Genomic DNA, 14,995 nt, shown 5'->3' on the forward strand with positions numbered 1-14,995 from the left:
CGTGGTACGAATGGTTAAGTTGTTGATGGCATCCACCGGTCGTGCTATTTAGTTTCGCTACCGAAGTTGTGTTCAACCACGATGTGCAAACCATGTGCATACACAATGTGTGTAGTTATCCTGGAGCTCATGGTCGAATCTTGGCCGACGTGGTACGAATGGTTAAGTTGTTGATGGCATCCACCGGTCGTGCTCTTTAGTTTTGCTACCGAAGTTGTGTTCGACCACGAAGTGCAAACCATGTGCATACACAATGTGTGTAGTTATCCCGGAGCTCATGGTCGAATCTTGGTCGACTTGGTATCAATGGTGAAGTTGTTGATGGCATCCAAGTGCACCAGTCGTGCTCTCTCGTTTCGTTACCGAGAAGTTGTGTTCGACCATGAAGTGGAAACAATGTGTATACACAACGTATGTAGTTATCCTGGAGCTGTTGGTCGAATCTTGGTTGACTTGGTTTGAATGGTTAAGTGGAAGTTTGCATCCAAGTGCACCGGTCGTGCTCTCTAGTTTCGCTACCGAAGTTGTGTTCGACCACGAAGTGCAAACCATGTGCATACACAATGTGTGTTGTTATCCCGGAGCTCATGATCGAATCTTGGTCGACGTGGTATGAATGATGAAGTTGTTGATAGCATCCAAGTGCATCGGTCGTGCTCTCTAGTTTCGTCACCAAAAAGTTGTATTCGACCATGAAGTGCAAACCATATTCATAGACAATGTGTGTAGTTATCTCGGAGCTCATGGTCGAATCTTGGCCGACATGGTATGAATGGTCAAGTTGTTGATGGATCCACCGGTCGTGCTCTCTAGTTTCGCTACCGAACCTTTGTACAACCACGAAGTGCAAACTATGTGCATACACAAGGTGTGTAGTTATCCCAGAGCTCATGGTCGAGTCTTGGTCGACGTGGTATGAATGGTGAAGTTGTTGATAGTATCCAAGTGCACCGGTCGTGCTCTCTAGTTTCATTACCGACAAGTTGTGTTCGTCCACGAAGTGCAAACCATGTGTATACACAACGTGTGTAGTTATCCTGGAGCTCATGGTCGAATCTTGGTCGACTTGGTTTGAATGGTGAAGTTGATGTTTGCATCCAAGTGCACCGGTCGTGCTCTCTAGTTTCGCTACCGAAGTTGTGTTCGACCACGAAGAGCAAACCATCTGCATACACAATGTGTGTAGTTATCCCGGAGCTCATGGTTGAATCATGGTCGACGTGGTATGAATGGTGAAGTTGTTGATGGCATCCAAGTGCACCGGTCGTGCTCTCTCGTTTCGTTACCGACAAGTTGTGTTCGACCACGAAGTGGAAACAATGTGTATACACAACGTATGTAGTTATCCTGGAGCTGATGGTCGAATCTTGGTTGACTTGGTTTGAATGGTTAAGTGGAAGTTTGCATCCAAGTGCAGCGGTCGTGCTCTCTAGTTTTGCTACCGAAGTTGTGTTCGACCACGAAGTGCAAACCATGTGCATACACAATGTGTGTTGTTATCCCGGAGCTCATGATCGAATCTTGGTCGACGTGGTATGAATGATGAAGTTGTTGATAGCATCCAAGTGCATCGGTCGTGCTCTCTAGTTTCGTCACCAAAAAGTTGTATTCGACCATGAAGTGCAAACCATATTCATAGACAATGTGTGTAGTTATCTCGGAGCTCATGGTCGAATCTTGGCCGACATGGTATGAATGGTCAAGTTGTTGATGGATCCACCGGTCGTGCTCTCTAGTTTCGCTACCGAACCTTTGTACAACCACGAAGTGCAAACTATGTGCATACACAAGGTGTGTAGTTATCCCGGAGCTCATGGTCGAGTCTTGGTCGATGTGGTATGAATGGTGAAGTTGTTGATGGTATCCAAGTGCACCGGTCGTGCTCTCTAGTTTCATTACCGAGAAGTTGTGTTCGACCTCGAAGTGCAAACCATGTGTATACACAACGTGTGTAGTTATCCTGGAGCTCATGGTCGAATCTTGGTCGACTTGGTTTGAATGGTGAAGTGGATGTTTGCATCCAAGTGCACCGGTCGTGCTCTCTAGTTTCGCTACCGAAGTTGTGTTCGACCACGAAGTGCAAACCATCTGCATACACAATGTGTGTAGTTATCCCGGAGCTCATGGTCGAATCTTGGTCGATGTGGTATGAATGGTGAAGTTGTTGATGGCATCCAAGTGCACCGGTCGTGCTCTCTAGTTTCGTTACCGAGAAGTTGTGTTCGACCACGAAGTGGAAACAATGTGTATACACAACGTATGTAGTTATCCTGGAGCTGATGGTCGAATCTTGGTTGACTTGGTATGAATGGTGAAGTGGAAGTTTGCATCCAAGTGCACCGGTCGTGCTCTCTAGTTTCGCTACCGAAGTTGTGTTCGACCACGAAGTGCAAACCATGTGCATACGCAATGTGTGTTGTTATCCCGGAGCTCATGGTCGAATCTTGGTCGAGTTGGTATCAATGGTGAAGTTGATGTTTGCATCCAAGTGCACCGGTTGTGCTCTCTAGTTTCGCTACTGAAGTTGTGTTCGACCACGAAGTGCAAGCCATGTGCATACACAATGTGTGTAGTTATCCCAGTGCTCATGGACGAATCTTGGTCGACATGGTATCAATGGTGAACTTGATGTTTGCATCCAAGTGCACCGGTCGTGCTCTCAAGTTTCGTTACCAAAAAGTTCTGTTCGACCATGAAGTGCAAACCATGTGCATAGACAATGTGTGTAGTTGTCCCAGAGCTCATGGTCGAATCTTGGCCAACGTGGTATGAATGGTTAAGTTGTTGATGGCATCCACCGGGCGTGCTCTTTAGTTTCGCTACCGAAGTTGTGTTCAACCACGATGTGCAAACCATGTGCATACACAATGTATGTAGTTATCCCGGAGCTCATGGTCGAATGTTGGTCGACGTGGTATGAACGGTGAAGTTGTTGATGGCATCCAAGTGCACCGGTCGTGCTCTCTAGTTTCGTTACCAAAAAGTTGTGTTCAACCACAAAGTGCAAACCATGTGCCTAGACAATGTGTGTAGTTATCCCGGAGCTCATGGTCGAATCTTGGCCGACGTGGTATGAATGGTTAAGTTGTTGCTGGCATCCACCGGTCGTGCTCTCTAGTTTCGCTACCGAAGTTGTGTTCGACAACGAAGTGCAAACCATGTGCATACACAATGTGTGTTGTTATCCCGGAGCTCATGGTTGAATCCTTGTCGACGTGGTATGAATGATGAAGTTGTTGATAGCATCCAAGTGCATCGGTCGTGCTCTCTAGTTTCGTCACCAAAAAGTTGTGTTCGACCATGAAGTGCAAACCATATTCGTAGACAATGTGTGTAGTTATCTCGGAGCTCATGGTTGAATCTTGGCCGACATGGTATGAATGGTCAAGTTGTTGATGGCATCCACCGGTCGTGCTCTCTAGTTTCGCTACCGAACCTTTGTACAACCACGAAGTGCAAACTATGTGCATACACAAGGTGTGTAGTTATCCTGGAGCTCATGGTCGAGTCTTGGTCGAAGTGGTATGAATGGTGAAGTTGTTGATGGTATCCAAGTGCACCGGTTGTGCTCTCTAGTTTCATTACCGAGAAGTTGTGTTCGACCACGAAGTGCAAACCATGTGTATACACAACGTGTGTAGTTATCCTGGAGCTCATGGTCGAATCTTGGTCGACTTGGTTTGAATGGTGAAGTGGATGTTTGCATCCAAGTGCACCGGTCGTGCTCTCTAGTTTCGCTACCGAAGTTGTGTTCGACCACGAAGTGCAAACCATCTGCATACACAATGTGTGTAGTTATCCCGGAGCTCATGGTTGAATCTTGGTCGACGTGGTATGAATGGTGAAGTTGTTGATGGCATCCAAGTGCACCGGTCGTGCTCTCTAGTTTCGTTATCGAGAAGTTGTGTTCGACCACGAAGTGCAAACAATGTGTATCCACAACGTATGTAGTTATCCTGGAGCTCATGGTCAAATCTTGGTCGACTTGGTATGAATGGTGAAGTTGATGTTTGCGTCCAAGTGCATCGCTCGTTCTCTATTGTTTCGCTACCGAAGTTGTGTTCGACCACGAACTGCAAACCATGTGCATACACAATGTATGTAGTTATCCCGGAGCTCATGGTCGAATCTTGGTCGACTTGGTATCAATGGTGAAGTTGGTGTTTGCATCCAAGTGCACCGGTCGTGCTCTCTAGTTTCGCTACCGAAGTTGTGTTCGACCACGAAGTGCAAACCATGTGTATACACAATGTGTGTAGTTATCCAGGAGCTCATGGTCGAATCTTGGTCGACTTGGTATGAATGGTGAAGTTGATGTTTGCATCCAAGTGCACCGGTCGTGCTCTCTAGTTTCGCTACCGAAGTTGTGTTCGACCACGAAGTGCAAACTATGTGCACACACAATGTGTGTAGTTATCCCGGAGCTCATGGTCGAATCTTGGTCGACTTGGTATGAATGGTGAAGTTGATGTTCGCATCCATGTGCACCGGTCGTGCTCTCTAGTTTCGCTACCGAAGTTGTGTTCGACCACGAAGGGCAAACCATGTGCATACACAATGTGTGTAGTTATCCAGGAGCTGATGGTCGAATCTTGGTCGACTTGGTATGAATGGTGAAGGTTATGTTCGCATCCAAGTGCACCGGTCGTGCTCTCTAGTTTCGCTACCGAAGTTGTGTTCGACCACGAAGTGCAAACTATGTGCACACACAATGTGTGTAGTTATCCCGGAGCTCATGGTCGAATCTTGGTCGACTTGGTATGAATGGTGAAGTTGATGTTTGCATCCAAGTGCACCGGTCGTGCTCTCTAGTTTTGCTACCGAAGTTGTGTTCGACCACGAAGTGCAAATTATGTGCACACACAATGTGTGTAGTTATCCCGGAGCTCATGGTCGAATCTTGGTCGACTTGGTATGAATGGTGAAGTTGATGTTCGCTTCCATGTGCACCGGTCGTGCTCTCTAGTTTCGCTACCGAAGTTGTGTTCGACCACGAAGTGCAAACCATGTGCATACACAATGTGTGTTGTTATCCTGGCGCTCATGGTCGAATCTTGGTCTACTTGGTATGAATGATGAAGTTGTTGATGGCATCCAAGTGCACCGGTCGTGCTCTCTAGTTTCGCCACCGAAGTTGTGTTCGACCACGAAGTGCAAACCATGTGCATACACAATGTGTGTAGTTATCCAGGAGCTCATGGTCGAATCTTGGTCGAGTTGGTATGAATGGTGAAGTTGATGTTTGCATCCAAGTGCACCGGCCGTGCTCTCTAGTTTCGCTACCGAAGTTGTGTTCGACCACGAAGTGCAAACCATATGCATACACAATGTGTGTTGTTATCCCGGCGCTCATGGTCGAATCTTGGTCTACGTGGTATGAATGATGAAGTTGTTGAGGGCATCCAAGTGCACCGGTCATGCTCTCTAGTTTCGCTACCGAAGTTGTGTTCGACCACGAAGTGCAAACCATGTGCATACACAATGTGTGTAGTTATCCCGGAGCTCATGGTCAAATCTTGGTCGACGTGGTATGAATGGTGAAGTTGTTGATGGCATCCAAGTGCACCAGTCGTGCTCTCTAGTTTCGTTACCAAAAAGTTGTGTTCAACCACAAAGTGCAAACCATGTGCCTAGACAATGTGTGTAGTTATCCCGGAGCTCATGGTCGAATCTTGGCCGACGTGGTATGAATGGTTAAGTTGTTGCTGGCATCCACCGCTCGTGCTCTCTAGTTTCGCTACCGAAGTTGTGTTCGACAACGAAGTGCAAACCATGTGCATACACAATGTGTGTTGTTATCCCGGAGCTCATGATCGAATCTTGGTCGACGTGGTATGAATGATGAAGTTGTTGATAGCATCCAAGTGCATCGGTCGTGCTCTCTAGTTTCGTCACCAAAAAGTTGTGTTCGACCATGAAGTGCAAACCATATTCGTAGACAATGTGTGTAGTTATCTCGGAGCTCATGGTTGAATCTTGGCCGACATGGTATGAATGGACAAGTTGTTGATGGCATCCACCAGTCGTGCTCTCTAGTTTCGCTACCGAACCTTTGTACAACCACGAAGTGCAAACTATGTGCATACACAAGGTGTGTAGTTATCCCGGAGCTCATGGTCGAGTCTTGGTCGACGTGGTATGAATGGTGAAGTTGTTGATGGTATCCAAGTGCACCGGTCGTGCTCTCTAGTTTCATTACCGAGAAGTTGTGTTCGACCACGAAGCGCAAACCATGTGTATACACAACGTGTGTAGTTATCCTGGAGCTCATGGTCGAATCTTGGTCGACTTGGTTTGAATGGTGAAGTGGATGTTTGCATCCAAGTGCACCGGTCGTGCTCTCTAGTTTCGCTACCGAAGTTGTGTTCGACCACGAAGTGCAAACCATCTGCATACACAATGTGTGTAGTTATCCCGGAGCTCATGGTAGAATCTTGGTCGACGTGGTATGAATGGTGAAGTTGTTGATGGCATCCAAGTGCACCGGTCGTGCTCTCTAGTTTCGTTACCGAGAAGTTGTGTTCGACCACGAAGTGGAAACAATGTGTATACACAACGTATGTAGTTATCCTGGAGCTCAAGGTCGAATCTTGGTCGACTTGGTTTGAATGGTGAAGTGGATGTTTGCATCCAAGTGCACCGGTCGTGCTCTCTAGTTTCGCTACCGAAGTTGTGTTCGACCACGAACTGCAAACCATCTGCATACACAATGTGTGTAGTTATCCCGGAGCTCATGGTAGAATCTTGGTCGACGTGGTATGAATGGTGAAGTTGTTGATGGCATCCAAGTGCACCGGTCGTGCTCTCTAGTTTCGTTACCGAGAAGTTGTGTTCGACCACGAAGTGGAAACAATGTGTATACACAACGTATGTAGTTATCCTGGAGCTGATGGTCGAATCATGGTTGACTTGGTATGAATGGTGAAGTGGAAGTTTGCATCCAAGTGCACCGGTCGTGCTCTCTAGTTTCGCTACCGAAGTTGTGTTCGACCACGAAGTGAAAACCATGTGCATACGCAATGTGTGTTGTTATCCCGGAGCTCATGGTCGAATCTTGGTCGACTTGGTATCAATGGTGAAGTTGATGTTTGCATCCAAGTGCACCGGTCGTGCTCTCAAGTTTCGTTACCAAAAAGTTCTGTTCGACCATGAAGTGCAAACCATGTGCATAGACAATGTGTGTAGTTTTCCCGGAGCTCATGGTCGAATCTTGGCCAACGTGGTATGAATGGTTAAGTTGTTGATGGCATCCACCGGTCGTGCTCTTTAGTTTCGCTACCGAAGTTGTGTTCAACCACGATGTGCAAACCATGTGCATACACAATGTGTGTAGTTATCCCGGAGCTCATGGTCGAATCTTGGTCGACGTGGTATGAACGGTGAAGTTGTTGATGGCATCCAAGTGCACCGGTCGTGCTCTCTAGTTTCGCTACCGATGTTGTGTTCGACCACGATGTGCAAACCATGTGTATACACAACGTGTGTAGTTATCCTAGAGCTCATGGTGGAATCTTGGTCGACTTGGATTGAATGGTGAAGTGGATGTTTGCGTCCAATTGCACCGGTCGTGCTCTCTAGTTTCGCTACCGAAGTTGTGTTCGACCACGAAGTACAAACCGTGTGCATACACAATGTGTGTAGTTATCCCGGAGCTCATGGTCGAATCTTGGTCGACTTGGTATCAGTGGTGAAGTTGATGTTTGCGTCCAAGTGCAGCGATCGTGCTCTCTAGTTTCGCTACCGATGTTGTGTTCGACCACGAAGTGCAAACCATGTGCATACACAATGTGTGTAGTATCCAGGAGCTCATGGTCGAATCTTGGTCGACTTGGTATGAATGGTGATGTTGATGTTTGCATCCAAGTGCACCGGTCGTGCTCTCTAGTTTCGCATACCGAAGTTGTGTTCGACCACGAAGTGCAAACCATGTGCATACACAATGTGTGTAGTTATCCCGGAGCTCATGGTCAAATCTTGGTCGACGTGGTATGAATGGTGAAGTTGTTGATGGCATCCAAGTGCACGGGTCGTGCTCTCTAGTTTCGTTACCGAGAAGTTGTGTTCGACCACGAAGTGCAAACAATGTGTATTCACAACGTATGTAGTTATCCTGGAGCTCATGGTCAAATCTTGGTCGACATGGTATGAATGGTGAAGTTGATGTTTACGTCCAAGTGCATCGCTCGTGCTCTATTGTTTCGCTACCGAAGTTGTGTTCGACCACGAACTGCAAACCATGTGCATACACAATGTATGTAGTTATCCCGGAGCTCATGGTCGAATCTTGGTCGACTTGGTATCAATGGTGAAGTTGGTGTTTGCATCCAAGTGCACCGGTCGTGCTCTCCAGTTTCGCTACCGAAGTTGTGTTCGACCACGAAGTGCAAACCATGTGCATACACAATGTGTGTAGTTATCCAGGAGCTCATGGTCGAATCTTCGTCGACTTGGTATGAATGGTGAAGTTGATGTTTGCATCCAAGTGCACCGGTCGTGCTCTCTAGTTTCGCTACCGAAGTTGTGTTCGACCACGAAGTGCAAACTATGTGCACACACAATGTGTGTAGTTATCCCGGCGCTCATGGTCGAATCTTGGTCGACTTCGTATGAATGGTGAAGTTGTTGATGGCATCCAAGTGCACCGGTTGTGCTCTCTAGTTTCGCTACCGAAGTTGTGTTCGACCACGAAGTGCAAACCATGTGCATACACAATGTGTGTAGTTATCCAGGAGCTCATGGTCGAATCTTGGTCGAGTTGGTATGAATGGTGAAGTAGATGTTTGCATCCAAGTGCACCGGTCGTGCTCTCTAGTTTCGCTACCGAAGTTGTGTTCGACCACGAAGTGCAAACCATATGCATACACAATGTGTGTTGTTATCCCGGCGCTCATGGTCGAACCTTGGTCTACGTGGTATGAATGATGAAGTTGTTGATGGCATCCAAGTGCACCGGTCGTGCTCTCTAGTTTCGCTACCGAAGTTGTGTTCGACCACGAAGTGCAAACCATGTGCATACACAATGTGTGTAGTTATCCCGGAGCTCATGGTCAAATCTTGGTCGACGTGGTATGAATGGTGAAGTTGTTGATGGCATCCAAGTGCACCAGTCGTGCTCTCTAGTTTCGTTACCAAAAAGTTGTGTTCAACCACAAAGTGCAAACCATGTGCCTAGACAATGTGTGTAGTTATCCCGGACCTCATGGTCGAATCTTGGCCGACGTGGTATAAATGGTTAAGTTGTTGCTGGCATCCACCGGTCGTGCTCTCTAGTTTCGCTACCGAAGTTGTGTTCAACCACGAAGTGCAAACCATGTGCATACACAATGTGTGTAGTTATCCCGGAGCTCATGGTCGAATCTTGGTCAACGTGGTATGAATGGTGAAGTTGTTGATGGCATCCAAGTGCACGGGTCGTGCTCTCTAGTTTCATTACCGAGAAGTTGTGTTCGACCACGAAGTGCAAACCATGTGTATACACAATGTGTGTAGTTATCCTGGAGCTCATGGTCGAATCTTGGTCGACTTGGTTTGAATGGTGCAGTGGATGTTTGCATCCAAGTGCACCGGTCGTGCTCTCTAGTTTCGCTACCGAAGTTGTGTTCGACCACGAAGGGCAAACCATGCGCACACACAATGTGTGTAGTTATTCCGGAGCTCATGGTCGAATCTTGGTCGACTTGGTTTGAATGGTGAAGTGGATGTTTGCATCCAAGTGCACCGGTCGTGCTCTCTAGTTTTGTTACCAAAAAGTTGTGTTCAACCACGAAGTGCAAACCATGTGCATAGACAATGTGGGTAGTTATCCCGGAGCTCATGGTCGAATCTTGGCCGACGGGGTATGAATGGTTAAGTTGTTGATGGCATGCACCGGTCGTGTTATCTAGTTTCGCTACCGAAGTTGTGTTCAACCACGAAGTGCAAACCATGTGCATACACAATGTGTGTAGTTATCCAGGAGCTCATGGTCGAATCTTGGTTGACTTGGTATGAATGGTGAAGTTGATGTTTGCATCCAAGTGCACCGGTCGTGCTCTCTAGTTTCGCTACCGAAGTTGTGTTCGACCACGAAGTGCAAACTATGTGCACACACAATGTGTGTAGTTATCCCGGAGCTCATGGTCGAATCTTGGTCGACTTGGTATGAATGGTGAAGTTGATGTTCGCATCCATGTGCACCGGTCGTGCTCTCTAGTTTCGTTACCGAAGTTGTGTTCGACCACGAAGTGCAAACCATGTGCATAGACAATGTGTGTAGTTATCCCGGAGCTCGTGGTCGAATCTTGGCCGACGTGGTATGAATGGTTAAGTTGTTGATGGCATCCACCTGTCGAGCTCTCTAGTTTCGCTACCGAACTTGTGTTCGGCCACGAAGTGCAAACCATGTGAATAGACAATGTGTGTAGTTATCCCGGAGCTCATGTTCGAAGCTTGGCCGACGTGGTATGAATGGTTAAGTTATTGATGGCATCCAAGTGCACCGGTCGTGCTCTCTAGTTTCACTACCGAGAAGTTCTGTTCGACCACGAAGTGCAAACCATGTGCATACACAATGTGTGTAGTTATCCCGGAGCTCATGGTCGAATCTTGGTCGACGTGGTATGAATGGTGAAGTTGTTGATGGCTTCCAAGTGCACCGGTCGTGCTCTCTAGTTTCGTTACCGAGAAGTTGTGTACGACCACGAAGTGCAAACCATGTGTATACACAACGTGTGTAGTTATCCTGGAGCTCATGGTCGAAACTTGGTCGACTTGGTATGAATGGTGAAGTTGATGTTTGTATCGAAGTGCACCGGTCGTGCTCTCTTGTTTCGCTACCGAAGATGTGTTCGACCACGAAGTGCAAACCATGTGCATAAACAATGTGTGTAGTTATCCCGGAGCTCATGGTCGAATCTTGGTCGACTTGGTATGAATGGTGAAGTTGATGTTTGCATCAAAGTGCACCGGTCGTGTTCTGTAGTTTCGCTACCGAAGTTGTGTTCAACCAAAAAGTGCAAACCATGTGCATACACAATGTGTGTAGTTATCCCGGAGCTCATGGTCGAATCTTGGTCGACGTGGTATGAATGGTGAAGTTGTTGATGGCATCCAAGTGCACCGGTCATGCTCTCTAGTTTCATTACCGAGAAGTTGTGTTCGACCATGAAGTGCAAATCATGTGTATACACAATGTGTGTGGTTATCCTGGAGCTCATGGTCGAATCTTCGTCGACTTGGTTTGAATGGTGAAGTGGATGTTTGCATCCAAGTGCACCGATCGTGCTCTCTAGTTTTGCTACCGAAGTTGTGTTCGACCACGAAGTGCAAACCATGTGCATACACAATGTTTGTAGTTATCCCGGAGCTCATGGTCGAATCTTTATTGACGTGGTATGAATGGTGAAGTTGTTGATGGCATCCAAGTGCACCGGTCGTGCTCTCTAGTTTCATTTCCGAGAAGTTGTGTTCGACCATGAAGTGCAAACCATGTGTATACACAATGTGTGTAGTTATCCTATAGCTCATGGTCGAATCTTGGTCGGCTTGGTTTGAATGGTGAAGTGGATGTTTGCATGCAAGTGCATCGGTCGTGCTCTCTAGTTTCGCTACCGAAGTTGCGTTCGACCACGAAGGACAAACCATGTGCATACACAATGTGTGTAGTTATCCCGGAGCTCATGGTCGAATCTTGGTCGACGTGGTATGAATGGTGAAGTTGTTGATGGCATCCAAGTGCACCGGTCGTGCTCTCTACTTTCGTTACCGAGAAGTTGTGTATGAGCACGAAGTGCAAACCATGTCTATACACAACGTGTGTAGTTATCCTGGAGGTCATGGTCGAAATTTGGTCGACTTGGTATGAATGGTGAAGTTGATGTTTGTATCCAAGTGCACCGGTCGTGCTCTCTTGTTTCGCTACCGAAGATGTGTTCGACCACGAAGTGCAAACCATGTGCATAAACAATGTGTGGAGTAATCCCGGAGCTCATGGTCGAATCTTGGTCGACTTGGTATGAATGGTGAAGTTGATGTTTGCATCCAAGTGCACCGGTCGTGTTCTGTAGTTTCGCTACCGAAGTTGTGTTCAACCAAGAAGTGCAAACCATGTGCATACACAATGTGTGTAGTTATCCTGGTGCTCATGGTCGAATCTTGGTCGACGTGGTATGAATGGTGAAGTTGTTGATGGCATCCAAGTGCACCGGTCGTGCTCTCTAGTTTCATTACCGAGAAGTTGTGTTCGACCACGAAGTGCAAACCATGTGTATACACAACGTGTGTAGTTATCCTGGAGCTCATGGTCGAAACTTGGTCGACTTGGTATGAATGGTGAAGTTGATGTTTGTATCCAAGTGCACCGGTCGTGCTCTCTTGTTTCGCTACCGAAGATGTGTTCGACCACGAAGTGCAAACCATGTGCATAGACAATGTGTGTAGTTATCCCGGAGCTCATGGTCGAAGCTTGGCCGACGTGGTATGAATGGTTAAGTGGTTGATGGCATCCACCGGTCGTGCTCTCTTGTTTCGCTACCGAAGATGTGTTCGACCACGAAGTGCAAACCATGTGCATACACAATGTGTGTAGTTATCCCGGAGCTCATGGTCGAATCTTGGTCGACTTGGTATGAATGGTGAAGTTGATGTTTGCATCCAAGTGCACCGGTCGTGCTCTGTAGTTTCGCTACCGAACTTGTGTTCGACCACGAAGTGCAAACCATGTGCAAAGACAATGTGTGTAGTTATCCCGGAGCTCATGGTCGAAGCTTGGCCGACGTGGTATGAATGGTTAAGTGGTTGATGGCATCCACCGGTCGTGCTCTCTAGTTTCGCTACCGAAGTTGTGTTCAACCACGAAGTGCAAACCATGTGCATACACATTGTGTGTAGTTATCCCGGAGCTCATGGTCGAATCTTGGTCGACGTGGTATGAATGTTGAAGTTGTTGATGGCATACAAGTGCACCGGCCGTGCTCTCTAGTTTCATTACCGAGAAGTTGTGTTCGGCCATGAAGTGCAAACCATGTCTATACACAATGTGTGTAGTTATCCTAGAGCTCATGGTCAAATCTTGGTCGACTTGGTTTGAATGGTGAAGTTTATGTTTGCATCCAAGTGCACTGGTCGTGCTCTCTAGTTTCGCTACCGAAGTTGTGTTCGTCCACGAAGAGCAAACCATGTGCATACACAATGTGTGTAGTTATCCCGGAGCTCATGGTCGAATCTTGGTCGACTTGGTATGAATGGTGAAGTTGATGTTTGCATCCAAGTGCACCGGTCGTGCTCTGTAGTTTCGCTACCGAACTTGTGTTCGACCACGAAGTGCAAACCATGTGCATAGACAATGTGTGTAGTTATCCCGGAGCTCATGGTCGAAGCTTGGCCGATGTGGTATGAATGGTTAAGTGGTTGATGGCATCCACCGGTCGTGCTCTCTAGTTTCGCTACCGAAGTTGTGTTCAACCACGAAGTGCAAACCATGTGCATACACAATGTGTGTAGTTATCCCGGAGCTCATGGTCGAATCTTGGTCGACGTGGTATGAATGGTGAAGTTGTTGATGGCATACAAGTGCACCGGCCGTGCTCTCTAGTTTCATTACCGAGAAGTTGTGTTCGACCACAAAGTGCAAACCATGTGTATACACAATGTGTGTAGTTATCCTAGAGCTCATGGTCAAATCTTGGTCGACTTGGTTTGAATGGTGAAGTGGATGTTTGCATCCGAGTGCGCCGGTCGTGCTCTCTAGTTTCGCTACCGAAGTTGTGTTCGACCACGAAGTGCAAACCATGTGCATACACAATGTGTGTAGTTATCCCGGAGCTCATGGTCGAATCTTGGTCGACTTGGTGTCAATGGTGAAGTTGATGTTTGCATCCAAGTGCACCGGTTGTGCTCTCTAGTTTTGTTACCAAAAAGTTGTGTTCGACCATGAAGTGCAAACCATGTGCATAGACAATGTGTGTAGTTATCCCGGAGCTCATGGTCGAAGCTTGGCCGACGTGGTATGAATGGTTAAGTGGTTGATGGCATCCACCGCTCGTGCTCTCTAGTTTCGCTACCGAAGTTGTGTTCAACCACGAAGTGCAAACCATGTGCATACACAATGTGTGTAGTTATCCCGGAGCTCATGATCGAATCTTGGTCGATGTGGTATGAATGGTGAAGTTGTTGATGGCATCCAACAGCACCGGTCGTGCTCTCTAGTTTCATTACCAAGAAGTTGTGTTCGACCACGAAGTGCAAACCATGTGTATACACAATGTGTGTTGTTATCCTAGAGCTCATGGTCGAATCTTGGTCGGCTTGGTTTGAATGGTGAAGTGGATGTTTCCATGCAAGTGCACCGGTCGTGCTCTCTAGTTTCGCTACCGAAGTTGTGTTCGACCACGAAGTGCAAACCATGTGCATACACAATGTGTGTAGTTATCCCGGAGCTCATGGTCGAATCTTGGTCGACGTGGTGTGAATGGAAGTTATTGATGGCATCCAGCTGCACCGGTCGTGCTCTCTAGTTTCGATACCGAGAAGTTGTGTACGACCACAAAGTGCAAACCATGCGTATACACAACGTGTGTAGATATCCTGGAGCTCATGGTCGAAACTTGGTCGACTTGGTATGAATGGTGAAGTTGATGTTTGCATCCAAGTGAACCGATCGTGCTCTCTTGTTTCGCTACCGAAGTTGTGTGCGACCACGAAGAGCAGACCATGTGCGTACACAATGTGTGTAGTTATCCTGGAGCTCATGGTGTAATCTTGGTCGACTTGGTATGAATGGTGAAGTTGATGTTTGCATCCAAGTGCACCGGTCGTGCTCTGTAGTTTCGCTACCGAACTTGTGTTCGACCACGAAGTGCAAACCATGTGCATAGACAATGTGTGTAGTTATCCCGGAGCTCATGGTCGAAGCTTGGCCGACGTGGTATGAATGGTTAAGTGGTTGATGGCATCCACCGGTCGTGCTCTCTAGTTTCGCTACCGAAGTTGTGTTCAACCACGAAGTGCAAACCATGTG

Source organism: Oryza brachyantha, chromosome 9 (genome assembly GCF_000231095.2).
Source record: "Oryza brachyantha chromosome 9, ObraRS2, whole genome shotgun sequence".
Taxonomy (NCBI): Eukaryota; Viridiplantae; Streptophyta; class Magnoliopsida; order Poales; family Poaceae; genus Oryza; species Oryza brachyantha.